Here is a 26,605-nt window from a genome sequence, read left to right as displayed (position 1 = left end):
GAGTGGCACTGTGGAGGCGCTTCGGAATTACACGTGCATTACCCGCAATGACCACCGACAGGCACTGTGGAGGCGCTTCGGAATTACACGTGCATTACCCGGAATGACCACCGAGAGGCACTGTGGAGGCGCTATGGAATTACACGTGCATTACCGGCAATGACCACCGCGCGGCACTGTGGAGGCGCTTCGGAATTACACGTGCATTACCCGGAATGACCACCGAGAGGCACTGTGGAGGCGCTACGGAATTACACGTGCATTACCCGGAATGACCACCGAGTGGCACTGTGGAGGCGCTTCGGAATTACACGTGCATTACCCGGAATGACCACCGAGTGGCACTGTGGAGGCGCTTCGGAATTACACGTGCATTACCGGCAATGACCACCGCGCGGCACTGTGGAGGCGCTACGGAATTACACGTGCATTACCCGGAATGACCACCGAGCGGCACTGTGGAGGCACTTCGGAATTACACGTGCATTACCGGCAATGACCACCGAGCGGCACTGTGGAGGCGCTACGGAATTACACGTGCATTACCGGCAATGACCACCGAGTGGCACTGTGGAGGCGCTACGGAATTACACGTGCATTACCGGCAATGACCACCGAGCGGCACTGTGGAGGCGCTTCGGAATTACACGTGCATTACCGGCAATGACCACCGAGCGGCACTGTGGAGGCGCTTCGGAATTACACGTGCATTACCGCCGGTGACCACCGAGTGGCACTGTTGCTCTGCTAAGGGCCGTTATTTCCAAATAAAAAAAGATTGTTCTTAGGGTAGAAATGCCCCATTCCGAACTAAGAGCCTCTGAGCATAGACACTGAATCCATGTCACACAGGAAATGGTATTTCAATGTAAATGTTCTACAGCACAAGCCTTACAAAGTACGTACTCCCCGCAGTCACTCCCAATGGAGTCCCGGGAAGCACTGGGGAGTAACTCACAGCACCTCTATAAGACGTTCAAAATAACGGGCTTGCCTTGTGGATGCTCACGTTATCACTTTTCTTAAGTGATGTATTTCAGAATAACAGGCTTCTTATTTTTTGTGACATGAGAGTTTATTGTTCCAGAATAATGCCATTATAGAAATTGCTCTTTTTATATAGCAATATTGTGGGTGCTCCACTGTCGCTATTTACAAATAGCTCCTTCCTAGGGCCATTAAAGTAATTACGCTCTAGTGTTTCCTGGGGCTCTAAATCAAGGTAGCACAGCCACTTTAGGGAAGCCTGCCTCAGAGTAATTAAAACCAGCCAAAATATCTGAGAAGCCTTGTATTCTGAAATAGAATATGCTATTCTGAAATTGTAATGGGGAAATGCTAAAACAAGTGTGTAGTGTAGACATACTTTGACTCAAAGTAGCATGTCCTTACTAAGGGAGCCTACCTCTCACAAATTTTGATGCTTCCCTGTTGTGGGAACACACTATTTTGAAAAATATTTTCAAATACTTTAACCCCCAAAACACCTTATTTGAAATAATTCCCCAGTGTGAACATAGCCAAACATTACAGCTACAATGTAATGCTTGGCTATTTCCATAGATCCAAGAATCCCAAAATGTCAATCCATGCTTTTCTTTCTTCTATTAATAAACCCTTAGATTCTAAAGGATTGGCCCTGCGTGATCTTGTGGGTAAGATCCAAAGTGTAAACTGACCGGGGATTTGTGGCTGGTTCTTTGGAACCGGAAAGACCCGTTCGGGGAAGGTGAGATTGGGTTCTACAACCCCCTCACCTGTGTGCAGGCCCGGGGCTAATTGTGGCACAGGGAGAGCTGGGGTGTCTGAGGGGTTTTGCTCCTGAGGCTTCTGGCTGGCCACATTGGCAGCTAAAGCACTCAGTGTGACCGGTTTATGGCCTATTTGGGAAAGGCTTCCAGTCTGGGGCTGTAAGGAGCCCCGAGTTTTGAGCAATTCGCCCTGAGCGGACGCCCTCAGCTGTGCCAAGACCTGGCCCGGTCCGTCACAGCCACCTTCCCAGCTCACCTCAACCCTCACCCTACCTTCTCCCCAGTCATCTTTCAACACATAAGGACCCCCTCACCCACCCTCCTCTTCCTCCCTAACGGCCCCCAGCCCAACACGCTCTTGATCAAACAAGTTTTTCCGACACTGATAAACCTCATTCCATGAGGAATAAGCCCTCCATTGTTTCAATTGTTTCCATTTTCTTTTGAAATAATGCAATTGCTGTGTGGATGCTACTGTTGTTCTGCCAGAATAATGTCCCTTATTCCAGAAAAATGGTACAGTGTAGACACACCCTTAGGGTATGTCTACACTGCAGCACTAATTCGAACTAAGCTAATTCGAATTAGTGCATCTAGACCTAAAAACTAATTCGAATTAGCATTTTGCTAATTGGAAATAGCGTATCCACATTGAGTGGACCCTGAACCGAAGTTAAGGCTGGCCAGAACCAGTGCCTGCAGGGCATCAGGTTAGGACTTAGAGTGTGGAGCTGCTGCCTCCGTCTAGCCGAGGGTTGTGCTTAAAGGAACCCGACCCCCACCCCGGACAGACAGTTCTCAGGGTTCCCCACTTGCTTGTCTACCTCGATAAGGGACAGCAAAGCAGTCCTGTCTTGGAGTGCCCACACTCGGCACATCAAAGCACTTGGCCATCAGCCCGGCTGCACTTGCCGCAGGCTGCCATCCAAGGGGATCAATTGGGAGGCTGTCAGGATCCAGGAGGCCCTGCAGGAGAGCTTCCACCCCGAGGAGCCCGCAGAGCCACCCCAGTCCTCCCTAACCTCCTTCCACTTACCCTTCCCTAGCCCCCTTCCTGATGTAAAAAATAAATGACACGTCTGTTGTTAAATAAAGAGAATTTCTATTTTTGAAAACTGAGGGGTGGGGATTAACCTCTGGGGAGACTGGTAAAAGGTGGTGGGAGAGGGGAAGAGAGAGGGGAGGTGGAAACCTGGGAGGAGGGAGCTGGAAGGGGGAAGCCAGGGGAAGGAGGGGAAGTATAAAACTATGGTACGCCATATCTTCAGTACTGTGTACAGATGTGGTCTCCTCACCTCAAAAAAGATATTTGGGCCTTGGAAAGGGTTCAGAAAAGGGCAACTACAATGATTAGGGGTTTGGAGCAGGTCCCATATGAAGAGAGGCTAAAGAGACTGGGACTTTTCAGCTTAGAAAAGAGGAGACTGAGGGGGATATGACAGAGGTCTATAAAATCATGAGTGGTGTGGAGAGGGTGAATATAGAAAAGTTCTTTACTTGTTCCCATAATATAAGAACTAGAGGACACCAAATGAAATTAATGGGTAGCAGGCTTAAACCTAATACAACAAAGGTCTTCACACAGCGCACAGTCAACCTGTGGAACTCCTTGCCAGAGGATGCTGTGAAGGCTAGGACTATAACAGAGTTTAAAAAAAAAAACTAGATAAATTCATGGAGGTTAGGTCCATAAAAGGCTATTAGCCTGGGGGAAGGAAGAAATGGTGCCCCTGGCCTCTGTTTGTCAAAGGCTGGAGATGGATGGCAGGAGACAAATTGCTTGATCATTGTCTTCGGTCCACCCCCTCTGGGGCACCTGGCACTGGCCACTGTTGGCAGACAGGCTACTGGGCTAGATGGCCCTTTGGTCCGACCCAGTATAGCCATTCTTATGTTCTTATCAGTATCAGAAGTGCACCGATGGATACGGAGCACGTAGCTCCGCGGGATCTGGTGCTTCTGGGGCGATGACTTAAAAGCCAGCTCCCCACGCGCACAGGCTCTCACCTCCCCCCAGCCCTTGCTGACTCTGTATTAGAGACAGCAAGGGGGAGGGAAGCGTGTGTAGTTGTCAGGATTAACCGATAAGCCCAGGCTTATCAGTTAATCGTATACACGACTATACGCTAACATCCCATTCACCGAGTGTCACTGTTAACATTTCTGTAACGCAGTAAGTGCATTGCCGGGAGCAGGTACGCCTTGAGAGGCCTCCAAGCTTACCCAGTACACGGAGAGACCTTTTTTCAAAGGCCCAGCTTCTGATGGGTTTGGTCCTCCTTCTGGGATGCCACCGGATGTGCGGGGATTTCACTGAGACTACTTGCTCCACTAGCCTTGGCTGCCTCTCCCTGTTTTGCTGACTTAGGCTCTCTGGCCTCTGGGAGCCCACGCAGGTTGGGAAGCACCAAGTGTAGAAACACAGAGTCTGGAAACAGCTCTATACGGTAAGGCTTAGCTAGAAAATCGTCCAGCACTCAATTGCAGTTCCCCTCCGGAAAGTACACCCAAAATAATATTATCTGACGCGGGAGAGAAATCACTACAATGCAAGCTCATACGTTTGCCCATCCCCTCAATGAGGAGTAACATACGCACAACTTCTCCCGCTCCCCTCCTGCTGTTAGAAATTACACAAACTACATTTGTTTGATTAAAATCTAGCTTTTACAGTTGAGAGATTGCTGTCGTTTATCAAAACAAAATAAAGCACGCATACCGTGTATGGGTGTAGGCATGCATGGAGGAAGGGCAGCGTTAGGAGTGCAGGTTGCCATGGGATGTGGGTGTAGAAAGGAAGAGAAGGGGGGTGGGACCCAATGGATGGGAGCATGGATTGGAAGGGTCTGGAGTGTGGGATGGCTTGGGATGGGGGCTTGTTGAGGAGGAAGAGGAGAGTGGTTGAGGGAGTCCTTACGTGTGGAAGGAGGCCTGGGGGGAAGGTAGTGATGGGGGTCACATGGCAGGCGGGATGGGAGTGTGGGGGGAGGGACTGTGGGTTGGGAAGGAAAGAAACGGGGTTTAAGGGTCCTATAGATGGGGGAAAGGTAGGGATAGGGATAGACTGCGGGATGGGGGAGTGTTCTAGGGAGGAAAAAGAGGGGCTGATGGGCCCCGTGAAGGGAGGGATGCTCTGGGGTTGCAGGTTGCTCTGAGTCTGTGGAGAGAAGAAGGGAAACTGAGGGACACCAGGACTAGGGGGTATGGGCTAGGGAAGAGCACTGGTGGGGGAGCAGCTTGTGTGAGGGGGATGTTGAAATGTACTGCGGGAGTGGAACCTCCGCTCGGACTCGCTGTCTCAGCAAACGTGACTTCCCTTCCTAGACCCGAGTGGGCCGTAAGCCGAGAGATTTCCAGACCCGACACTTATCTCCCGGTAAGCGATGGCTGTTCCGCTCCCAGCCGGACGGTTCTCGCCTCGCTTCGACCAAGCTCCCGAGCTCGCTCTTCTCGTTTCCGTTCCATCCCCAGACGGGAGGACACCGGGAGGGTTGACTTCTTATCGCTCGCTACCGAACACAGCAGAGGGGAAAAAACAAACAAACAACTTAGCTTTTTAGTCCGCAAGGACGCGGCATCGCTTCTCCTCCCACCATCGGCCACCCCCTCCTGCTGCCACTCCAGGAACGCGGAGAGAACGGAGGCCTTGAATCTCTATCCACGCTCTGTTGAACCGCCTACTGCCCCTTCACCAGTCCCCAAGCCACCAGGCTCCGTGCCCCAGCAGGAAGCTCTCTGCCTCAGAAGAAACATACTGCCAGGACGCTTGAAGATTTCAAAGCACGCACCTCTTACTCACACAGAGCCATGGGAAGGCCGAACGCTGAGGACCCTTCACGTGTTCCGAGAATCACGTCCAGGCAGCTCAAGTCCATCTCGGACGGTATCTTCTCAGCCCACGGCCCCGCACTGATTCCTCTGCAAGGGTGGCCGAAAAAGCCCAGCGTGAGCTCTCACTCACTAAGGTCTGTGGCTGTGGGAATTCTATCCTTTAGCCCTCCCCCCCCCCCCTCGCCTATGTATCGGGTCCTCTACAAGAACACTGAGTCAGTCAGCCATGACGCACCACCGCTCTCCCTTGCGCGACTGGCGTACCTGCAGAATTCCCGTTGGCTCCTGAGCCCTTAACCCGTGGAGATGCTCACCTGGAATGCCTGCAAGTGTGCTGTACAAGGACACGGCAGAAGCAGAGCAAGGACAAAGACACAGACAGAAACAGACAGACAGAACGTATTGGCCAATACTAGAGAGCAACAAGAGAGAAACACATAAGAGGCAGCCAGAAACCTTACCACCTTGCGTCTTCCTCCTCGAGCCAAGCGTCTGCTGAGAAGGACACCGTGTTCCAGAGAAACCAGCACCACTGACAAATGGAAGCCCTGACAAACGGGAGCTACCAAGGAAGCACCTCGGGAACCTCCGCTCGGACTCGCTGTCTAAGCAAACGTGACTTCCCTTCCTAGACCCGAGTGGGCCGTAAGCCGAGAGATTTCCAGACCCGATACTTATCTCCCGGTCAGCGATGGCTGCTCCGCTCCCAGCTGGAAGGTTCTCGCTTCGCTTCGACCAAGCTCCCGAGCTCGCTGTTCTCGTTTCCGTTCCATCCCCAGACGGGAGGACACCGGGAGGGTTGACTTCTTATCGCTCGCTAACGAACACAGCAGAGGGGAAAAAACATACAAACAACTTAGCGTTTCAGTCCGCAAGGACGCGGCATCGCTTCTCCTCCCACCATCGCACCGCAGCCTCCCACCATCGGCCACCCCCCGCCGCTGCCACTCCAGGAACGGGGAGAGAAAGGAGGCCTTGAATCTCTATCCACGCTCTGTTGAACCGCCTACTGCCCCTTCACCAGTCCCCAAGCCACCAGGCTCCGTGCCCCAGCAGGAAGCTCTCTGCCTCAGAAGAAACATACTGCCAGGACGCTTGAAGATTTCAAAGCACGCATCTCTTACGCACACAGAGCCATGGGAAGGCCGAACGCTGAGGACCCTTTACGTGTTCCGAGAATCACGTCCAGGCAGCTCAAGTCCATCTCGGGCGGTTTCTTCTCCGCCCACGGCCCCGCACTGATTCCTCTGCAAGGGCGGCAGAAAAAGCGCAGCGTGAGCTCTCACTCACTAAGGTCTGTGGCTGCGGGAATTCTTGCCTTTAGCCCCATGGTCACCAACCAATAGAGCCTCAACATCTACCGGTAGATCGTGATCTAAGAGTAGCTCTTCAGCCCTCTCTGAACTGCGTGCGTGCGCAGTACATTTACATTAGATTTCCTCATTTGAGGAGCAGCTACTCACCGAGCAACAACACAGGTTTATAGCTGCAAGGAATGGTGGGAGCTGGGAGGTCTAGAGGGCTGAAACACCCCAGCCAGCTGACTGTGGCTTTCAGCAGAAAGACGCTGCCCCGCGCTCCAGCTGATCGGCGGCTTCTCCTCTGCCCCTGCCCACGTGGAGCTTGATGCACCCTGGCTGAGCGCCACGACCAGCTCTCCGGGCAGCCGCTTCTCTTCACTCCAGCCTGGCTGCCCTGCGGTCAGTCCGGAGGGAGCGCGGGTCGGAGGCTTCCCTCCGTGGCTGGTGTAGGGAACTCCCTGCCCCCAACCTTGTTTCCTCTTCTCTGCCCCAAACCTGTCCCCCGCCCTCCTGGCCCCGTTCCCTCTCCCTTGCCCCCCCCCACCCCGCTGTCTAACCCTTCCCCGCTCTGCAGAAACTTGTCCCACGGCACCCTGCCCCCCCTGCAGGAACCGGTTCCCTCTGGCACCCTGTCCCCTGCTGCAGAAACCTGTCCCCCCCAGCACCCTGTCCTCTGCTGCAGAAACCTGTCCTGGCACCCTGCCCCCTCTCCCCTGCCCCCACTGGCACCCTGTTCCCTGTCCCAGAACCCACTAGCACCCCTCCCCAGTATTGTGTCCCCTGCTCCCAAAGGACTTTTCTATGCGTCAGTGACCCCTGACTCAAGGCAGGTTCCCTGCCATTCTCATAAATAAAGACAATGCAGAAACTTTTTGTGCTTAACATAGTATTTTATTTAAAAATGGAGCTTGGCCAACAAACCCCCAATTGGGGCCAAGCCCCCATCTGGCCACAACCACTCCTGCACTCCCCCTTCCCCAGACCCTAGATCTGAGCCTATCAAACACTGGAACCCCCTGCCCTGAGCCCTTCACATACCCCAACCCAAATTCCTGCACCCTCACATCCACAAGCCTGTGACTTGCTTAGTATCCCAACACCGCCCAGCCTGGAGCCCCCTCCCCGAGCCAGTGTCCCCTTCTCCACCTCCTCCTCCATCCAGATTTCCTCCCAGAGCTTGCACCTCTCACCCCTTCCCACACCCAAATCCCTCATTCCCACCGCAGAGACTACACATCCTGTCTCAACCCAGCGGGGGTCCGGCTAGACTGCAGGAGTTTTTCAGGATTCTGGAGATCTCAGAAAAACTCTTCTGCATCCAGGGTTGCGTTTGTTCTTCCGCTTTTTTAGTGGAAGAACAATCTGGCTTTTTCGGTCACCCCTATATTCCTCTTTCCCCAAGGAATAAGGTGGCTTCCAGAAGAAGGGTTTTTTTCTGACATTTGGTCCAGTCTAGACAGGCAAAATGTTGGAAAAACCTCATTCTACAGAAGAATTGGTTTTTTTAAAGAAAAGTAGCAGTATAAGGATTGGGGACAGCAAGTGATGGAGAGGAGGAGAATAGAGAGAGCAGGGCTTCAAGGAAGGGGCAGGGCAGTAAATCTTGGCTTGGTCTGTCATTTAAAGTGATCTTGGCTGTAAAAAGGTTGGAGACCACTGCTTTAGACCCTCCCCCCCCCCGCCCCCCCCCCTGTATCGGGTCCATTACAACAATACTGAGTCAGTCCGCCATGACGCACCACTGGTCTCCCGTGCTCTCCCTTGCGCGACTGGCGTACCTGCACAATTCCCCTTAGCTCCTGGGCCCTTAACCCGTGGAGATGCTCACCTGGAATGCCTGTACGTGTCCTGTACAAGGACATGGCAGAAGCAGAGCAAGGACAAAGACACAGACAGAAACAGACAGAACGTACTGGCCAATACGAGAGAGCAACAAGAGAGAAACACACGAGAGGCAGCTTGCGTGGGAGGGGAGGGGTTGAATACACTTGGTGGTCAGGGAAGAGGGGGCAGGTTGAGGAGGGGGTGTTGAATGGACTGGGGGTGGGGAAAGGGGTGCAGGGTGGGCGGGGGGTGCAGAATGGACTGGGGGTGGGGAAAGGGGTGCAGGGTGGGCAGGGGGTGCAGAATGGACTGGGGGTGGGGAAAGGGGTGCAGGGTGGGCGGGGGGTGCAGAATGGACTGGGGGTGGGGAAAGGGGTGCAGGGTGGGCAGGGGGTGCAGAATGGACTGGGGGTGGGGAAGGGGGTGCAGATTGGGCAGGGGGTGCAGAATGGACTGGGGGTGGGGAAGGGGGTGCAGGTCGGGGGGGGGGCCGTGCAGAGGGCGCGGGCAGACGTGAGCAGGGCCTGAGTAGCGCTGCGGGGACGTCCTGAGATGCAGGTGGGGGCGGAGAGAAGCTGGAACACGATGGGCGGGGCTATGCCGGGGGCGGGGCTATGATAGGGGCGGGGCGCGCTGCGACGTGCCCCGGGAGGCCGCACTATGAGAACTACAAGTCCCAGGATGCGTCGCTGACACTTGGAGTGACACGAGCGAGGGACCAATCGCGTCGCTCCCTGGTCAATGCCCCGTTGTGATGTCACTTCCGCTGCACCCGCCCAACCAAACAGCGCCGGGCCTGCCCTGGCCCTGCAATGGCCGATGGGAGCTGCGGACAGGGGCACTCAGTTTCCCACAAGCGACTGCGGCTACTTTCCCTACTCCCCCTCATCCCGCCCCTCCCCATTGCTGGGCGGGGCTCCTGCCTCAGAGCCGGGAGCGTCCGCGGCTGATGCCCCGCCCCCACTCAGGAGAGGAGACTCCGCGGCAACCCCTCCCCCCCGAAACTCCCCCCCCGTGCAGTCTGATCACCCCCAAACTCCTCCCCCCCCGTGCAGTCTGATCCCCCCAAACTCCTCCCCGCCCCCTGCAGTCTGATCCCCCCCAAACTCCTCCCCCCCGTGCAGTCTGATCACCCCCAAACTCCTCCCCCCCGTGCAGTCTGATACCCCCAAACTCCTCCCCGCCCCCTGCAGTCTGATCCCCCCCAAACTCCTCCCCCCCGTGCAGTCTGATCCCCCCCAAACTTCCTCCCCGCCCCGTGCAGTCTGATCCCCCCCAAACTCCTCCCCGCCCCGTGCAGTCTGATCCCCCCCAAACTTCCTCCCCGCCCCGTGCAGTCTGATCCCCCCCAAACTTCCTCCCCGCCCCGTGCAGACTGATCCCCCCCAAACTCCTCCCCCCCCGTGCAGTCTGATCCCCCCAAACTCCTCCCCCCCGTGCAGTCTGATCCCCCCCAAACTCCTCTCCCCCCGTGCAGTCTAATCCCCCCCAAATTCCTCTCCCCCCGTGCAGTCTGATCCCCCCCAAACTCCTACCCGCCCCGTGCAGTCTGAACCCCTCCCCAAACTCTTCCCCGCTCCGTGCAGTCTAATCCCCCACAAACTCCTCTCCCCCCCGTGCAGTCTGATGCCCCCCAACTCCTGTCCGCCCCGTGCAGTCTGAACCCCCCCAAACTCCTTCCCGCCCCGTGCAGTCTGATCCCCCCCAAACTCCTCTCCCCCCGTGCAGTCTGAACCTCCCCCCCCCCGTGCAGTCTGATTCCCCCCAAACTCCTCTCCCCCCGTGCAGTCTGATCCCCCCCAAACTCCTCCCCGCCCCGTGCTGTCCGATCCCCCCAAACTCCTCTTCGCCCCGTGCAGTCTGATCCCCTCCCCAAACTCCTCTTCGCCCCGTGCAGTCTGATCCCCTCCCCAAACTCCTCTCCGCCCCGTGCAGTCTGATCCCCCCAAACTCCTCTCCGCCCCGTGCAGTCTGATCCCCCCAAACTCCTCCCCGCCCTGTGCAGTCCGATCCCCCCAAACTCCTCTCCGCCCCGTGTAGTCTGATCCCCTCCCCAAACTCCTCTCCGCCCCGTGCAGTCTGATCCCCCTCAAACTCCTCCCCGCCCCGAGCAGTCTGAACCGCTCCCCAAACTCCTCGCCGCCCCGTGCAGTCTGATCCTCCCCGCCCCGTGCAGTCTGATCCCCCCCAAACTCCTCCCCGCCCCGTGCAGTCTAATCCTCCCCCCGTGCAGTCTGATCCCCCCCAAACTCCTCCCCGCCCCGTGCAGTCTGATCCCCCCCAACTCCTCCCCGCCCCGTGCAGTCTGATCCCCCCCAACTCCTCCCCGCCCCGTGCAGTCTGATCCCCCCCAACTCCGCCCTGCGCCGTGCAGTCTGATCCCCCCCAAACTCCTCCCCCGCAGAGCCTGGATTGCGGGATGAGGGGGCCAGGGGCAGGAGGGGAGAGGGCTGCGCGGAACCTGGAGTGCGGGATGAGGGGGCCATGGGCAGGAGGGGAGAGGGCTGCGCGGAGCCTGCAGTGCGGGATGAGGGGGCCATGGGCAGGAGGGGAGAGGACTGTGCGGAGCCTGCAGTGCGGGATGAGGGGGCCATGGGCAGGAGGGGAGAGGGCTGTGCGGAGCCTGCAGTGCGGGATGAGGGGGCCAGGGGCAGGAGGGGAGAGGGCTGTGCGGAGCCTCGAGTGCGGGATGAGGGGGCCATGGGCAGGAGGGGAGAGGACTGTGCGGAGCCTGCAGTGCGGGATGAGGGGGCCATGGGCAGGAGGGGAGAGGGCTGTGCGGAGCCTGCAGTGCGGGATGAGGGGGCCAGGGGCAGGAGGGGAGAGGGCTGTGCGGAGCCTGCAGTGCGGGATGAGGGGGCCATGGGCAGGAGGGGAGAGGGCTGTGCGGAGCCTGCAGTGCGGGATGAGGGGGCCGCGGGCAGGAGGGGAGAGGGCTGCGCGGAGCCTGCAGTGCGGGATGAGGGGGCCATGGGCAGCAGGGGAGAGGGCTGCGCAGAGCCTGGAAATAACGAGCTTCTTACTTTGCCTGCTGTCAAAGGGTAAGACTGGGGCCACGTGGGGTGCGGAGCAGGGACAGCAGCTGGGGGCGATGGAATTACACGTGCATTACCCGCAATGACCACCGAGCGGCACTGTGGGGGCGCTACGGAATTACACGTGCATTACCCGCAATGACCACCGAGCGGCACTGTGGAGGCGCTACGGAATTACACGTGCATTACCGGCAATGACCACCGAGCGGCACCGTGGAGGCGCTTCGGATTTATACGTGCATTACCTGCAATGACCACCGAGTGGCACTGTGGAGGCGCTTCGGAATTACACGTGCATTACCCGGAATGACCACCGAGTGGCACTGTGGAGGCGCTTCGGAATTACACGTGCATTACCCGGAATGACCACCGAGAGGCACTGTGGAGGCGCTACGGAATTACACGTGCATTACCGGCAATGACCACCGAGAGGCACTGTGGAGGCGCTTCGGAATTACACGTGCATTACCCGGAATGACCACCGAGCGGCACTGTGGAGGCGCTACGGAATTACACGTGCATTACCGGCAATGACCACCGAGAGGCACTGTGGAGGCGCTTCGGAATTACACGTGCATTACCCGGAATGACCACCGAGAGGCACTGTGGAGGCGCTACGGAATTACACGTGCATTACCGGCAATGACCACCGAGAGGCACTGTGGAGGCGCTTCGGAATTACACGTGCATTACCCGGAATGACCACCGAGTGGCACTGTGGAGGCGCTTCGGAATTACACGTGCATTACCCGCAATGACCACCGAGCGGCACTGTGGAGGCGCTTCGGAATTACACGTGCATTACCCGCAATGACCACCGAGTGGCACTGTGGAGGCGCTTCGGAATTACACGTGCATTACCCGGAATGACCACCGAGAGGCACTGTGGAGGCGCTACGGAATTACACGTGCATTACCGGCAATGACCACCGAGAGGCACTGTGGAGGCGCTACGGAATTACACGTGCATTACCGGCAATGACCACCGAGCGGCACTGTGGAGGCGCTTCGGAATTACACGTGCATTACCGGCAATGACCACCGAGCGGCACTGTGGAGGCGCTACGGAATTACACGTGCATTACCGGCAATGACCACCGAGCGGCACTGTGGAGGCGCTACGGAATTACACGTGCATTACCGGCAATGACCACTGAGCGGCACTGTGGAGGCGCTTCGGAATTACACGTGCATTACCGGCAATGACCACCGAGCGGCACTGTGGAGGCGCTACGGAATTACACGTGCATTACCGCCGGTGACCACCGAGTGGCACTGTTGCTCTGCTAAGGGCCGTTATTTCCAAATAAAAAAAGATTGTTCTTAGGGTAGAAATGCCCCATTCCGAACTAAGAGCCTCTGAGCATAGACACTGAATCCATGTCACACAGGAAATGGTATTTCAATGTAAATGTTCTACAGCACAAGCCTTACAAAGTACGTACTCCCCGCAGTCACTCCCAATGGAGTCCCGGGAAGCACTGGGGAGTAACTCACAGCACCTCTATAAGACGTTCAAAATAACGGGCTTGCCTTGTGGATGCTCACGTTATCATTTTTCTTAAGTGATGTATTTCAGAATAACAGGCTTCTTATTTTTTGTGACATGAGAGTTTATTGTTCCAGAATAATGCCATTATAGAAATTGCTCTTTTTATATAGCAATATTGTGGGTGCTCCACTGTCGCTATTTACAAATAGCTCCTTCCTAGGGCCATTAAAGTAATTACGCTCTAGTGTTTCCTGGGGCTCTAAATCAAGGTAGCACAGCCACTTTAGGGAAGCCTGCCTCAGAGTAATTAAAACCAGCCAAAATATCTGAGAAGCCTTGTATTCTGAAATAGAATATGCTATTCTGAAATTGTAATGGGGAAATGCTAAAACAAGTGTGTAGTGTAGACATACTTTGACTCAAAGTAGCATGTCCTTACTAAGGGAGCCTACCTCTCACAAATTTTGATGCTTCCCTGTTGTGGGAACACACTATTTTGAAAAATATTTTCAAATACTTTAACCCCCAAAACACCTTATTTGAAATAATTCCCCAGTGTGAACATAGCCAAACATTACAGCTACAATGTAATGCTTGGCTATTTCCATAGATCCAAGAATCCCAAAATGTCAATCCATGCTTTTCTTTCTTCTATTAATAAACCCTTAGATTCTAAAGGATTGGCCCTGCGTGATCTTGTGGGTAAGATCCAAAGTGTAAACTGACCGGGGATTTGTGGCTGGTTCTTTGGAACCGGAAAGACCCGTTCGGGGAAGGTGAGATTGGGTTCTACAACCCCCTCACCTGTGTGCAGGCCCGGGGCTAATTGTGGCACAGGGAGAGCTGGGGTGTCTGAGGGGTTTTGCTCCTGAGGCTTCTGGCTGGCCACATTGGCAGCTAAAGCACTCAGTGTGACCGGTTTATGGCCTATTTGGGAAAGGCTTCCAGTCTGGGGCTGTAAGGAGCCCCGAGTTTTGAGCAATTCGCCCTGAGCGGACGCCCTCAGCTGTGCCAAGACCTGGCCCGGTCCGTCACAGCCACCTTCCCAGCTCACCTCAACCCTCACCCTACCTTCTCCCCAGTCATCTTTCAACACATAAGGACCCCCTCACCCACCCTCCTCTTCCTCCCTAACGGCCCCCAGCCCAACACGCTCTTGATCAAACAAGTTTTTCCGACACTGATAAACCTCATTCCATGAGGAATAAGCCCTCCATTGTTTCAATTGTTTCCATTTTCTTTTGAAATAATGCAATTGCTGTGTGGATGCTACTGTTGTTCTGCCAGAATAATGTCCCCTATTCCAGAAAAATGGTACAGTGTAGACACACCCTTAGGGTATGTCTACACTGCAGCACTAATTCGAACTAAGCTAATTCGAATTAGTGCATCTAGACCTAAAAACTAATTCGAATTAGCATTTTGCTAATTGGAAATAGCGTATCCACATTGAGTGGACCCTGAACCGAAGTTAAGGCTGGCCAGAACCAGTGCCTGCAGGGCATCAGGTTAGGACTTAGAGTGTGGAGCTGCTGCCTCCGTCTAGCCGAGGGTTGTGCTTAAAGGAACCCGACCCCCACCCCGGACAGACAGTTCTCAGGGTTCCCCACTTGCTTGTCTACCTCGATAAGGGACAGCAAAGCAGTCCTGTCTTGGAGTGCCCACACTCGGCACATCAAAGCACTTGGCCATCAGCCCGGCTGCACTTGCCGCAGGCTGCCATCCAAGGGGATCAATTGGGAGGCTGTCAGGATCCAGGAGGCCCTGCAGGAGAGCTTCCACCCCGAGGAGCCCGCAGAGCCACCCCAGTCCTCCCTAACCTCCTTCCACTTACCCTTCCCTAGCCCCCTTCCTGATGTAAAAAATAAATGACACGTCTGTTGTTAAATAAAGAGAGTTTCTATTTTTGAAAACTGAGGGGTGGGGATTAACCTCTGGGGAGACTGGTAAAAGGTGGTGGGAGAGGGGAAGAGAGAGGGGAGGTGGAAACCTGGGAGGAGGGAGCTGGAAGGGGGAAGCCAGGGGAAGGAGGGGAAGTATAAAACTATGGTACGCCATATCTTCAGTACTGTGTACAGATGTGGTCTCCTCACCTCAAAAAAGATATTTGGGCCTTGGAAAGGGTTCAGAAAAGGGCAACTACAATGATTAGGGGTTTGGAGCAGGTCCCATATGAAGAGAGGCTAAAGAGACTGGGACTTTTCAGCTTAGAAAAGAGGAGACTGAGGGGGATATGACAGAGGTCTATAAAATCATGAGTGGTGTGGAGAGGGTGAATATAGAAAAGTTCTTTACTTGTTCCCATAATATAAGAACTAGAGGACACCAAATGAAATTAATGGGTAGCAGGCTTAAACCTAATACAAGAAAGGTCTTCACACAGCGCACAGTCAACCTGTGGAACTCCTTGCCAGAGGATGCTGTGAAGGCTAGGACTATAACAGAGTTTAAAAAAAAAAACTAGATAAATTCATGGAGGTTAGGTCCATAAAAGGCTATTAGCCTGGGGGAAGGAAGAAATGGTGCCCCTGGCCTCTGTTTGTCAAAGGCTGGAGATGGATGGCAGGAGACAAATTGCTTGATCATTGTCTTCGGTCCACCCCCTCTGGGGCACCTGGCACTGGCCACTGTTGGCAGACAGGCTACTGGGCTAGATGGCCCTTTGGTCCGACCCAGTATAGCCATTCTTATGTTCTTATCAGTATCAGAAGTGCACCGATGGATACGGAGCACGTAGCTCCGCGGGATCTGGTGCTTCTGGGGCGATGACTTAAAAGCCAGCTCCCCACGCGCACAGGCTCTCACCTCCCCCCAGCCCTTGCTGACTCTGTATTAGAGACAGCAAGGGGGAGGGAAGCGTGTGTAGTTGTCAGGATTAACCGATAAGCCCAGGCTTATCAGTTAATCGTATACACGACTATACGCTAACATCCCATTCACCGAGTGTCACTGTTAACATTTCTGTAACGCAGTAAGTGCATTGCCGGGAGCAGGTACGCCTTGAGAGGCCTCCAAGCTTACCCAGTACACGGAGAGACCTTTTTTCAAAGGCCCAGCTTCTGATGGGTTTGGTCCTCCTTCTGGGATGCCACCGGATGTGCGGGGATTTCACTGAGACTACTTGCTCCACTAGCCTTGGCTGCCTCTCCCTGTTTTGCTGACTTAGGCTCTCTGGCCTCTGGGAGCCCACGCAGGTTGGGAAGCACCAAGTGTAGAAACACAGAGTCTGGAAACAGCTCTATACGGTAAGGCTTAGCTAGAAAATCGTCCAGCACTCAATTGCAGTTCCCCTCCGGAAAGTACACCCAAAATAATATTATCTGACGCGGGAGAGAAATCACTACAATGCAAGCTCATACGTTTGCCCATCCCCTCAATGAGGAGTAACATACGCACAACTTCTCCCGCTCCCCTCCTGCTGTTAGAAATTACACAAACTACATTTGTTTGATTAAAATCTAGCTTTTACAGTTGAGAGATTGCTGTCGTTTATCAAAACAAAATAAAGCACGCATACCGTGTATGGGTGTAGGCATGCATGGAGGAAGGGCAGCGTTAGGAGTGCAGGTTTCAATGGGATGTGGGTGTAGAAAGGAAGAGAAGGGGGGTGGGACCCAATGGATGGGAGCATGGATTGGAAGGGTCTGGAGTGTGGGATGGCTTGGGATGGGGGCTTGTTGAGGAGGAAGAGGAGAGTGGTTGAGGGAGTCCTTACGTGTGGAAGGAGGCCTGGGGGGAAGGTAGTGATGGGGGTCACATGGCAGGCGGGATGGGAGTGTGGGGGGAGGGACTGTGGGTTGGGAAGGAAAGAAACGGGGTTTAAGGGTCCTATAGATGGGGGAAAGGTAGGGATAGGGATAGACTGCGGGATGGGGGAGTGTTCTAGGGAGGAAAAAGAGGGGCTGATGGGCCCCGTGAAGGGAGGGATGCTCTGGGGTTGCAGGTTGCTCTGAGTCTGTGGAGAGAAGAAGGGAAACTGAGGGACACCAGGACTAGGGGGTATGGGCTAGGGAAGAGCACTGGTGGGGGAGCAGCTTGTGTGAGGGGGATGTTGAAATGTACTGCGGGAGTGGAACCTCCGCTCGGACTCGCTGTCTCAGCAAACGTGACTTCCCTTCCTAGACCCGAGTGGGCCGTAAGCCGAGAGATTTCCAGACCCGACACTTATCTCCCGGTAAGCGATGGCTGTTCCGCTCCCAGCCGGACGGTTCTCGCCTCGCTTCGACCAAGCTCCCGAGCTCGCTCTTCTCGTTTCCGTTCCATCCCCAGACGGGAGGACACCGGGAGGGTTGACTTCTTATCGCTCGCTACCGAACACAGCAGAGGGGAAAAAACAAACAAACAACTTAGCTTTTTAGTCCGCAAGGACGCGGCATCGCTTCTCCTCCCACCATCGGCCACCCCCTCCTGCTGCCACTCCAGGAACGCGGAGAGAACGGAGGCCTTGAATCTCTATCCACGCTCTGTTGAACCGCCTACTGCCCCTTCACCAGTCCCCAAGCCACCAGGCTCCGTGCCCCAGCAGGAAGCTCTCTGCCTCAGAAGAAACATACTGCCAGGACGCTTGAAGATTTCAAAGCACGCACCTCTTACTCACACAGAGCCATGGGAAGGCCGAACGCTGAGGACCCTTCACGTGTTCCGAGAATCACGTCCAGGCAGCTCAAGTCCATCTCGGACGGTATCTTCTCAGCCCACGGCCCCGCACTGATTCCTCTGCAAGGGTGGCCGAAAAAGCCCAGCGTGAGCTCTCACTCACTAAGGTCTGTGGCTGTGGGAATTCTATCCTTTAGCCCTCCCCCCCCCCCCTCGCCTATGTATCGGGTCCTCTACAAGAACACTGAGTCAGTCAGCCATGACGCACCACCGCTCTCCCTTGCGCGACTGGCGTACCTGCAGAATTCCCGTTGGCTCCTGAGCCCTTAACCCGTGGAGATGCTCACCTGGAATGCCTGCAAGTGTGCTGTACAAGGACACGGCAGAAGCAGAGCAAGGACAAAGACACAGACAGAAACAGACAGACAGAACGTATTGGCCAATACTAGAGAGCAACAAGAGAGAAACACATAAGAGGCAGCCAGAAACCTTACCACCTTGCGTCTTCCTCCTCGAGCCAAGCGTCTGCTGAGAAGGACACCGTGTTCCAGAGAAACCAGCACCACTGACAAATGGAAGCCCTGACAAACGGGAGCTACCAAGGAAGCACCTCGGGAACCTCCGCTCGGACTCGCTGTCTAAGCAAACGTGACTTCCCTTCCTAGACCCGAGTGGGCCGTAAGCCGAGAGATTTCCAGACCCGATACTTATCTCCCGGTCAGCGATGGCTGCTCCGCTCCCAGCTGGAAGGTTCTCGCTTCGCTTCGACCAAGCTCCCGAGCTCGCTGTTCTCGTTTCCGTTCCATCCCCAGACGGGAGGACACCGGGAGGGTTGACTTCTTATCGCTCGCTAACAAACACAGCAGAGGGGAAAAAACATACAAACAACTTAGCGTTTCAGTCCGCAAGGACGCGGCATCGCTTCTCCTCCCACCATCGCACCGCAGCCTCCCACCATCGGCCACCCCCCGCCGCTGCCACTCCAGGAACGGGGAGAGAAAGGAGGCCTTGAATCTCTATCCACGCTCTGTTGAACCGCCTACTGCCCCTTCACCAGTCCCCAAGCCACCAGGCTCTGTGCCCCAGCAGGAAGCTCTCTGCCTCAGAAGAAACATACTGCCAGGACGCTTGAAGATTTCAAAGCACGCATCTCTTACGCACACAGAGCCATGGGAAGGCCGAACGCTGAGGACCCTTCACGTGTTCCGAGAATCACGTCCAGGCAGCTCAAGTCCATCTCGGGCGGTTTCTTCTCCGCCCACGGCCCCGCACTGATTCCTCTGCAAGGGCGGCAGAAAAAGCGCAGCGTGAGCTCTCACTCACTAAGGTCTGTGGCTGCGGGAATTCTTGCCTTTAGCCCCATGGTCACCAACCAATAGAGCCTCAACATCTACCGGTAGATCGTGATCTAAGAGTAGCTCTTCAGCCCTCTCTGAACTGCGTGCGTGCGCAGTACATTTACATTAGATTTCCTCATTTGAGGAGCAGCTACTCACCGAGCAACAACACAGGTGTATAGCTGCAAGGAATGGTGGGAGCTGGGAGGTCTAGAGGGCTGAAACACCCCAGCCAGCTGACTGTGGCTTTCAGCAGAAAGACGCTGCCCCGCGCTCCAGCTGATCGGCGGCTTCTCCTCTGCCCCTGCCCACGTGGAGCTTGATGCACCCTGGCTGAGCGCCACGACCAGCTCTCCGGGCAGCCGCTTCTCTTCACTCCAGCCTGGCTGCCCTGCGGTCAGTCCGGAGGGAGCGCGGGTCGGAGGCTTCCCTCCGTGGCTGGTGTAGGGAACTCCCTGCCCCCAACCTTGTTTCCTCTTCTCTGCCCCAAACCTGTCCCCCGCCCTCCTGGCCCCGTTCCCTCTCCCTTGCCCCCCCCCACCCCGCTGTCTAACCCTTCCCCGCTCTGCAGAAACTTGTCCCACGGCACCCTGCCCCCCCTGCAGGAACCGGTTCCCTCTGGCACCCTGTCTCCTACTGCAGAAACCTGTCCCCCCCCCCAGGACCCTGTCCCCTGCTGCAGAAACCTGTCCTGGCACCCTGCCCCCTCTCCCCTGCCCCCACTGGCACCCTGTTCCCTGTCCCAGAACCCACTAGCACCCCTCCCCAGTATTGTGTCCCCTGCTCCCAAAGGACTTTTCTATGCGTCAGTGACCCCTGACTCAAGGCAGGTTCCCTGCCATTCTCATAAATAAAGACAATGCAGAAACTTTTTGTGCTTAACATAGTATTTTATTTAAAAATGGAGCTTGGCCAACAAACCCCCAATTGGGGCCAAGCCCCCATCTGGCCACAACCACTCCTGCACTCCCCCTTCCCCAGACCCTAGATCTGAGCCTATCAAACACTGGAACCCCCTGCCCTGAGCCCTTCACATACCCCAACCCAAATTCCTGCATTCTCACATCCACAAGCCTGTGACTTGCTTAGTATCCCAACACCGCCCAGCCTGGAGCCCCCTCCCCGAGCCAGTGTCCCCTTCTCCACCTCCTCCTCCATCCAGATTTCCTCCCAGAGCTTGCACCTCTCACCCCTTCCCACACCCAAATCCCTCATTCCCACCGCAGAGACTACACATCCTGTCTCAACCCAGCGGGGGTCCGGCTAGACTGCAGGAGTTTTTCAGGATTCTGGAGATCTCAGAAAAACTCTTCTGCATCCAGGGTTGCGTTTGTTCTTCCGCTTTTTTAGTGGAAGAACAATCTGGCTTTTTCGGTCACCCCTATATTCCTCTTTCCCCAAGGAATAAGGTGGCTTCCAGAAGAAGGTTTTTTTTCTGACATTTGGTCCAGTCTAGACAGGCCAAATGTTGGAAAAACCTCATTCTACAGAAGAATTGGTTTTTTTAAAGAAAAGTAGCAGTATAAGGATTGGGGACAGCAAGTGATGGAGAGGAGGAGAATAGAGAGAGCGGGGCTTCAAGGAAGGGGCAGGGCAGTAAATCTTGGCTTGGTCTGTCATTTAAAGTGATCTTGGCTGTAAAAAGGTTGGAGACCACTGCTTTAGACCCTCCCCCCGCCCCCCCCCTCTGTATCGGGTCCATTACAACAATACTGAGTCAGTCCGCCATGACGCACCACTGGTCTCCCGTGCTCTCCCTTGCGCGACTGGCGTACCTGCACAATTCCCCTTAGCTCCTGGGCCCTTAACCCGTGGAGATGCTCACCTGGAATGCCTGTACGTGTCCTGTACAAGGACATGGCAGAAGCAGAGCAAGGACAAAGACACAGACAGAAACAGACAGAACGTACTGGCCAATACGAGAGAGCAACAAGAGAGAAACACACGAGAGGCAGCTTGCGTGGGAGGGGAGGGGTTGAATACACTTGGTGGTCAGGGAAGAGGGGGCAGGTTGAGGAGGGGGTGTTGAATGGACTGGGGGTGGGGAAAGGGGTGCAGGGTGGGCAGGGGGTGCAGAATGGACTGGGGGTGGGGAAAGGGGTGCAGGGTGGGCGGGGGGTGCAGAATGGACTGGGGGTGGGGAAAGGGGTGCAGGGTGGGCAGGGGGTGCAGAATGGACTGGGGGTGGGGAAGGGGGTGCAGATTGGGCAGGGGGTGCAGAATGGACTGGGGGTGGGGAAGGGGGTGCAGGTCGGGGGGGGGGCCGTGCAGAGGGCGCGGGCAGACGTGAGCAGGGCCTGAGTAGCGCTGCGGGGACGTCCTGAGATGCAGGTGGGGGCGGAGAGAAGCTGGAACACGATGGGCGGGGCTATGCCGGGGGCGGGGCTATGATAGGGGCGGGGCGCGCTGCGACGTGCCCCGGGAGGCCGCACTATGAGAACTACAAGTCCCAGGATGCGTCGCTGACACTTGGAGTGACACGAGCGAGGGACCAATCGCGTCGCTCCCTGGTCAATGCCCCGTTGTGATGTCACTTCCGCTGCACCCGCCCAACCAAACAGCGCCGGGCCTGCCCTGGCCCTGCAATGGCCGATGGGAGCTGCGGACAGGGGCACTCAGTTTCCCACAAGCGACTGCGGCTACTTTCCCTACTCCCCCTCATCCCGCCCCTCCCCATTGCTGGGCGGGGCTCCTGCCTCAGAGCCGGGAGAGTCTGCGGCTGATGCCCCGCCCCCACTCAGGAGAGGAGACTCCGCGGCAACCCCTCCCCCCCAAAACTCCCCCCCCCGTGCAGTCTGATCACCCCCAAACTCCTCCCCCCCCGTGCAGTCTGATCCCCCCAAACTCCTCCCCGCCCCCTGCAGTCTGATCCCCCCCAAACTCCTCCCCCCCGTGCAGTCTGATCCCCCCCAAACTTCCTCCCCGCCCCGTGCAGTCTGATCCCCCCCCAAACTCCTCCCCGCCCCGTGCAGTCTGATCCCCCCCAAACTCCTCCCCCCCGTGCAGTCTGATCCCCCCCAAACTTCCTCCCCGCCCCATGCAGTCTGATCCCCCCAAACTCCTCCCCGCCCCGTGCAGTCTGATCCCCCCCAAACTTCCTCCCCGCCCTGTGCAGTCTGATCCCCCCCAAACTCCTCCCCGCCCCGTGCAGTCTGATCCCACCCAAACTCCCTCCCCGCCCCGTGCAGACTGATCCCCCCCAAACTCCTCCCCCCGTGCAGTCTGATCCCCCCAAACTCCTCCCCCCCGTGCAGTCTGATCCCCCCCCAAACTCCTCTCCCTCCCGTGCAGTCTGATCCCCCCCAAACTCCTCTCCCCCCGTGCAGTCTGATCCTTCCCCCGTGCAGTCTAATCCCCCCCAAAGTCCTCTCCCCCCGTGCAGTCTGATCCCCCCAAACTCCTACCCGCCCCGTGCAGTCTGAACCCCTCCCCAAACTCTTCCCCGCTCCGTGCAGTCTAATCCCCCCAAACTCCTCTCCCCCCCGTGCAGTCTGATGCCCCCCAACTCCTGTCCGCCCCGTGCAGTCTGAACCCCCCGCAAACTCCTTCCCGCCCCGTGCAGTCTGATCCCCCCCAAACTCCTCTCCCCCCGTGCAGTCTGAACCTCCCCCCCGTGCAGTCTGATTCCCCCCAAACTCCTCCCCGCCCCGTGCAGTCTGATCACCCCCAACTCCTGTCCACCCCGTGCAGTCTGATCCCCCCAACTCCTGTCCGCCCCGTGCAGTCTGATCCCCCCCAAACTCCTCCCCGCCCCGTGCAGTCTGATCCCCCCCGTGCAGTCTGATCCCCCCCAAACTCCTCCCCGCCCCGTGCAGCCTGATCCCCCCCACTCCTGTCCGCCCCGTACAGTCTGATCCCCCCAACTCCTCCCCGCCCCGTGCAGTCTGTTCCCCCCAAGCTCCTCCCTGCCCCGTGTAGTCTGATCCCCCCCAAACTCCTCCCCGCCCCATGCAGTCTGATCCCCCCCAAATCTCCTCCCCGCCCCATGCAGTCTGATCCCCCCCGTGCTGTCTGATCCCCCCCAAAAACTCCTCCCCGCCCCGTGCAGTCTGATCCCCCCCGTGTAGTCTGATCCCCCCCAAAAACTCCTCCCCGCCCCGTTCAGTCTGATCCCCCCGAACTCCTGTCCGCCCCGTGTAGTCTGATCCCTCCCCCCAAACTCCTCCCCGCCCCGTGCAGTCTGATCCCCCCCAAACTCCTCCCCACCCCGTGCAGTCTGATCCCCCCCAACTCCTCCCCGCCCCGTGCAGTCTGATCCCCCCCCAAGCTCCTCCCCGCCCCGTGCAGTCTGATCCCCCCCCAAGCTCCTCCCCGCCCCGTGCAGTCTGATCCCCCCCCAAGCTCCTCCCCGCCCCGTGCAGTCTGATCCCCCCCAAGCTCCTCCCTGCCCCGTGCAGTCTGATCCCTTCCCCGAAACTCCTGTCCACCCTGTGCAGTCTGATCCCTTCCCCCAAACTCCTGTCCGCCCCGTGCAGTCTGCTCCCTCCAACACGAAATTTCCCAGCCGGCTTGTGCGGGGACGGGCAGCGGGACAGGCTGATGCTGCTGTTGCCTTCGAAAGTGCTGCGGGGAGCGTGAGGCGGGTGGGGGGGAGGGGGGCGGCTGCCTCTGCTGCGTCCCGTTCACAAGCCCAGAGGGGCCGCGCGAGGATTTTCCGGAGACCCCGAGGAGTTTTCTGCCGCTCACTTCTGTGTCCTAGCTGAGTTCTTGCCAGTCAGTGGTCCTGCCCCCAGACCGGCCCCGCCCCTGCCATTAATGACGGAGCCTGGGACCCGTCTGTGTGCCCCACAAACCCACGTGTCACTCGCCGGGGAGCCGATAGAACGTGCCCCGCGTTCCATCATTTGCATGCACCGCGCCAGGGCAATGACGTCACTAGCAGTGCGCTGCTGTTCGTAGCCGGCAGTGGCAGGTTCGCACCAAGCCGGGCCACGAGGCAGTGGGCGCAGTGCTGGGGGCGGAGCTACAGGGGAGCGGCCCGGCCGGGCGGGGTGCACACTGGGGTGCCCAAGTGCTGAGATCCGGGCGGGGCAGCGTCACGCTCTGACCTCGCTGCCGCCTCCCGCCGCCACTCCCTTGGGGCCGGGTGGCGCAGACCGGAAGCCGCTGCGCTGCCCGGATTTCCTTGGGAACATGCTCCCTGTGATGTCAGGACCTGCCACAGAGGCAGGGCGCCACCCCGGCCAAGCAAGGAGCAGAGCTAGGGTTGCCAGATGGTTTCACCAAAAATACCAGACACACCTGACATGACATCACAATCTGCATTCCATCTGATTTAGAAAATACCAGACATTTAACAAGGAGTAGCCGCGTTAGTCAGAATCTGCAAAAGCAGCGAGGAGTCCTGTGGCACAGAACTCCTTGCCGCTTTCGCGGACATTTATATTTTCTCAATTTGTTTCCCGAAGAAAAAGCTGAAACTCTGGACCGTCCAGTTCAAAACCGGACACCTGGCAACCATAAGCAGAGTGGTGCCTTGTCGGAGCGGTTCCAGCCTCCACTCTGCTGTCCTTTCTCTGCCCCATGTACCACGGGAGCTGGTGGCCTACGCTGGCTGCACCGCCGCAGGAAACCTCCAACCCCAGTCGCTGTCCCAGCCAGGCACCCCGTGTCTGAACCCGTTCCGCCTGGCCCCGTGTCTCCTGCCTACCACCCGCTGACCTGGCACCAGCTGAGCGCTCGTACCTGGGCACCTTCTGGTCACGGTTCCCAGTCAGTTGCTGTCAGGCCGTGGACCAAGCAAACGTCACTTCCGGCCCGTGGGACTGAACGCACGTGGCGCCGGCATGATGCGAGGCCGCTCCTTGTTGCCCCACGTCGGATACAAAAGGAGCAGCTACCGCGTGGCAGTTAGAGCCTCGTGCTGAAACGTGCTGCAGCAGTTCTACTCTTCCCTGCCCCTCTCATCCCAGTTGCATGCTCCACATGGGAGGGGAGGGGTGTCGCTTTCCAGGAGCTACTGCTGCCAGGGCACCGTCTGACTGGCACACGTCAGACGCACACGCCCATGCCACAGCCACTCACCCTGCCAAATGCTCACACGCAGGGATGCGTGTACACACTCACAAACGCGAATTAACAGATTAACACGCCTGGGCGCCCACTCATGCCCTCGCTCAGATGCCCACACACGCATCTGCTCAATCTGCCCGCACGCAGGCACGTGCACACACACGCAAATGGACACTTGCGGACGCACACACTTGCACTCATACTTACGTGCGCACGCATGCACACCAAGTAACAGTCGCCTAGAAGGACTCACTAATAATATTAAACTCAAAAGCCAAAGATTAGATGAATTAGGAGACAACTATTCCCACGAGGCCCTAATCCATGTCTGGGGCTCCTCGGTGCTGCTGGGAGACTAAGTCTTTATTTCAATCCCAGTTTTGCCAACTCTCCGCATGCGTGACGCTAGGTCAATTGGCAGCCTACTCACTTAGTTTTCCGTATGATCCTAGACACGTTAAGTATCGCCAGCCAGGAGATTCGGGGGGTGGCGGGGGGGGGGGATTAATGACATTTTTAAAAATACAAAAATCGGTGTTCAGTTTCCGTTGTAGATAAATCTATGTACTTCATATGACTTGACACTGTGCCTCTCCATATAACCTTGTAACTTTGTATTAATCCATATGACCTTGTCACTTTGTATTAGAACCTGAATCCATATAACCTTGTAACTTAGTTTTCTACATAGGGTTCTAATACAGAGTATATAGTTAAAGAGGTAAAAATGTCATTTGCTAGGAGTAGAATAAGATCTTTCCCCCACTCTCTCCCCCCACTCTGTAATCAATTGCCCAGTTGAATGAACGAGGTGTGAATGAGTAACACTTGGGAGCCAAGCACCTCCAGAGAGCTACACCAGTTGAAAAGGGGGTGGAAGCCAGACCCAAGGTGTCAAGAGGGCTCAAGAAAGAAGAGCAGACATATTGAAGGCCTTGGGGATTAGAAGCAAGCACCTTCTTTGGAAAACACCCTCTCTTAACAGACAGCACCCACAAAGGGACCAAAGGACACAGACCCAGATTTTGAATCTGGGATATATTTGCATAAGAGGGAAGCTGCTATAAAAGTGAGTTGTCTTGCAGAGGACTCCGGGTCTCATCTTGTCACCATCGGAGCATCGATCCGGATCAGCAGAAGCCCGGCTCCACCCCTCCCCCATCTAACTCACCTGGCCAGTGAAGTTAAGGGGAGCAACAAGTTGGTAACAACAGCAAGACAGAGTGTGCTTGTGCATATGTGTGTGTGTGTGTGTGTGTGTGTGTGTGTGTGTGAGTGAGTGCGTGAGTGACATAGAATAATCAATACTTATCATATGCATGTGGTAAATAAATAAATTATTTATATATATATATATATATATATAATGTATGTGTGTGTGTGTGATCAATAAATGTGGCGTGTTGCCTTATCCCTCTGAAAAAGA

General features: G+C 56.3%; 1 long non-coding RNA gene across 12 annotated transcripts in view; it reads right to left on the bottom strand.

Moving 5' to 3' along the window:
• Window positions 1–21,896, bottom strand: part of LOC142825627 (uncharacterized) — a 36,494-nt gene extending 14,598 nt beyond the window's left edge. For 8 of the 12 annotated variants that reach the window (XR_016347834.1, XR_016347826.1, XR_016347828.1 and 5 more), the window contains exons 1-7: window positions 17,821–18,107; window positions 17,392–17,541; window positions 16,256–16,460; window positions 6,711–6,829; window positions 5,847–6,399; window positions 5,540–5,669; window positions 3,975–5,260 (exon numbers count right to left, since the gene is read on the bottom strand). This is a non-coding gene — a long non-coding RNA (uncharacterized LOC142825627). The other 4 variants (XR_016347824.1, XR_016347830.1, XR_016347831.1 and 1 more) reach the window with 4 other exon arrangements.
• Window positions 21,897–26,605: the final 4,709 nt, after the last annotated feature.

This window comes from Pelodiscus sinensis, chromosome 25 (genome assembly GCF_052426305.1).
Source record: "Pelodiscus sinensis isolate ZL-2025 chromosome 25, ASM5242630v1, whole genome shotgun sequence".
Taxonomy (NCBI): Eukaryota; Metazoa; Chordata; order Testudines; family Trionychidae; genus Pelodiscus; species Pelodiscus sinensis.
This window is presented reverse-complemented; position numbering and strand designations above follow the sequence as displayed.